The sequence below is a fragment of the Odocoileus virginianus genome, chromosome 20 (assembly GCF_023699985.2).
Source record: "Odocoileus virginianus isolate 20LAN1187 ecotype Illinois chromosome 20, Ovbor_1.2, whole genome shotgun sequence".
Lineage (NCBI taxonomy): Eukaryota > Metazoa > Chordata > Mammalia > Artiodactyla > Cervidae > Odocoileus > Odocoileus virginianus.
Window position 1 is genome coordinate 22,414,887 of NC_069693.1, and position 3,579 is coordinate 22,418,465.

The following is a 3,579-nucleotide window of genomic DNA, read 5'->3' on the forward strand; positions in this document are numbered from 1 at the left end:
TTCTCCATAGTGGCTGTACCAGGTTTGCATTCCCACCAACAGTGTAAGAGGGTTCCCTTTTCTGCACACCCTCTCCAGCATTTATTGCTTGTAGACTTTTGGATAGCAGCCATTCTGACTGGCATGAAATGGTACCTCATTGTGTTTTTGATTTTCATTTCTCTAATAATGATGTTGAGCATCTTTTCATGTGTTTGTTGCCATCTGTATGTCTTCTTTGGAGAAAGGTCTGATTAGTCCTTTTTGATTTTTATTTATTTTGACAAATTACCACAAAGTAACATTATTCATCACCACCCATAGTCACCATTATTATTTTTTTTTTTGTAACACTTCTTTCCTACCACACTGCTATGTTATCTTTGTTATACTCTGATGATCATACATGTGTGAGTCTGTTTCTTTCCCTCTGTTCCACTGGCCTCTTCTTACATCAGTGCCTCAAAGTACTTTTTTTTTTTTTTGAAACGTTTATTTTTTTTATTTTATTTTTTTAATTTTTTTTTTATTTTTCTTAGTTGGAGGCTAATTACTTTACATCATTACAGTAGTTTTTGTTATACATTGAAATGAATTAGCCATGGATTTACATGTATTCCCCATCCCAGTCCCCCCTCCCACCTCCCTCTCCACCCGATCCCTCTGGGTCTTCCCAGTGCACCAGGCCCGAGCACTTGTCTCATGTACCCAACCTGAGCTGGTTATCTGTTTCACCCTAGATAATATACATGTTTCAATGCTGTTCTTTTGAAACATCCCACCCTCGCCTTCTCCCAGAGTCCACAAGTCTGTTCTATACATCTGAGTCTCTTTTTCTGTTTTGCATATAGGGTTATCGTTATCATCTTTCTAAAGTCCAAATATATGTGTTAGTATACTGTAATGGTCTTTATCTTTCTGGCTTACTTCGCTCTGTATAATGGGCTCCAGTTTCATCCATCTCATTAGAACTGAAGTCACCATTATTTTTTGTAGTGAGAACAAATGATATCTACTCTTTTGGCAATATCAAGTATACAGTATATTATTGTTAACTAGAGTCACCATGCTGTACATTTGGTCTCTGGAACTAATTCATTTTATAGCTGAATTTTTGCACCCTTTGAACAATGTCTCCCCTTTTTTTCCCAGCCCTAGTCTTTGGTAATCAACTTTCTACTCTGAGTAGGATTTAAAGAAAAAAAAAATGATTCCATATATAAGTGAAATCATACAATATCTTTTTGTGTCTGGCTTATTTCACTTAGTACAATATACCCCAGAATCATCCATGTTCTCACATGGCAGGATTTGTCTTTTTTAAGATGAACAAAATTCACTCTTAGGTGTACAGTTCCGTAAGTTTTGACCAATGTATTAAGTCATGAAACAACCAATACCATAAATAAGGTACAGAATATTTCTATCACCTCTGAAAATTCCTTCTGACCCTAATATGATCAATCTCCCCTTCTCACTTCTAGCTTCAGGCTAAGTCCAGATCATGCTTGGCTTGGAATGCCACATTAAGCATGTCAAGTCTTCATCTTAGGAGAAATGGGAAGCCTGAAGTTTCATGAACAGGACAGAAATAATCAGATTTGTGTTTTTTAAAAGCATCATCTTAGTTGTGATATGGAGAAGGGACTGTCAGAAGAAAGAATGTAGGAAAAACAGGAAGTCTTGCAGTAGAAAGATGATATTAACTTGACTTAGGGTGGTAGTAATGGATACTTCCCTGACAGCTCAGTTGGTAAAGAATCTGCCTGCAATGCAGGAGATGCTGGTTGAATTCCTGGGTGGGGAAGATCCACTGGAGAAGGGAAAAGCTACCCACTCCAGTATTCTGGCCTGGAGAATTCCATGGACTCTATAGTTCATGGGGTTGCAAAGAGTTGGACATTACTGAGTGACTTTGCCGTCCTTGTTAGAATAGTGATGAGTATCCCTGCCTGTCATGCAGGAGACCAGGGGTTAGATTCCCTGACAGTGAGGCAACACGCCCTTGTGCTCTCTTTGGCAGCACATACAGTAAAATTGGAATGATACAGAGAAGATTAGCATGGCCCCTGCAGAAGTATGACAAGCAAATCTGTGAAATAGTTCATATTTTTGGTGCTTCCCTCATAGCTCAGTCGGTAAAGAATCCACCTGCAAGGCAGGAGGTCCCCGTTCAATTCCTGGGTTCAGACGATCTGCTAGAGAAGGGATAGACTCCCCACTTCAGTATTGATAGAAGTGGTTGAATTTAAGATATTTGTAAAGTAAAATTAACAGAACTTGATGAATTGTACATGGACTGGAGGTTCAAAAAGAGATTCTTATATTTCTGCAATTGGATATATAGTGAAGCCATTTTGAAAAGGTAAGGAATGAAAGACAAAAGGAGTGGGAATTTGAAGATCACAAGTACAGTTTTAGACATGTTGCTTTGGGATTATGTTTAGAAATATCAAGCAGAACAGAAATCGTGACTACAGATAGAAATTTAAGAATCGAAGGCCAAAAAAAAAAAAAAAAAAAAAAAAGAATTAAAGGCAGATAACTGAAGCCTGGGTATGGATAAGATCTTCTAAGAGAAAGAATATTTTTTAAGTAAAGTAAAAATTTAAAAGAGCAATTAATTTTAATGCCTTTTAGAGAAAAGGACACATGTAGTGTAGCAAATTCTCATCAGCCTTCTGATGTCAAACATAATAATCATCATTTTAATGTATTATCCTAACAAACTATCATAATCACCTTATGCAGTAGGTACTATCATTATTCTCATGTTACATATGAAGGAGCTAAGGCGACTCTTTGTGACCCTATGGACTGTAGCCCACCAGGCTCTTCTGTCCATGGGATTTTCCAGGCAAGAAGACTGGAGTGGATTGCCACTTCCTTCTCCAGGGGATCTTCTCGACCCAGGGATTGAACCCATGTCTCCTGCAGTGGCAGATGGATTCTTTACCATCTGAGCCACCAGGAAGCCCTTTATAGAGAATAAGCATTACATATTTATAGTAATAAAGTAGGAACAAATGATGAAACTTTGAAACAAACTATGAGTAGAGAAAAGATTTCAAGAAAATCAAATGAGTTTAGTGCTTTGTCCAATGACACAGAAATTAATCTCCTACCCAGTTAGCTCAAATTGTTTCATTTATACAAGTATCATCTGAAACAAGATGTTATACAACATAACTCCATTTAGGAATTGGTTTCAGTTTGGCTCACAGAAAGGAATACTTTCTAGAAAGTCATCGATGTCAACAGACTTAGTTTTCTTGGCTATATGAAAATCTAACTCAGTTTACTGGACTCAATAAGGATGACAGCCAGAGAAGTAAAGTTTACTGAGTGATAAGAATTTATAAATAAAAAGGATCTAGGAAAGGCTTCTAAGTAGATAGCCTTGGGTATTATCTCTTAATCAAGAAATTTTGTTTTACATCTATAGTCTTTTTTTATGCATGTGCTTTTATGTTTGCAATTGTTGATGTGATGAGGTCCCCAGAAAGTTTGAGTGGAAAGTCAAAGGTTCTTTAAACTTCTTTATTCCTAGACCCTGCAAATAGGCTTAATAAGTTAGATTTTAAAATGAAAATAATCAAC

General features: G+C 36.9%; 1 non-coding gene across 1 annotated transcript; it reads left to right on the plus strand.

The window, feature by feature from the left end:
- Positions 1-1,986: 1,986 nt before the first annotated feature.
- Positions 1,987-2,093, plus strand: LOC139030144 (U6 spliceosomal RNA). Its single transcript, XR_011482450.1, has one exon. It is a non-coding gene; the product is annotated as a U6 spliceosomal RNA (small nuclear RNA).
- The last annotated feature ends 1,486 nt before the right edge of the window (positions 2,094-3,579 follow it).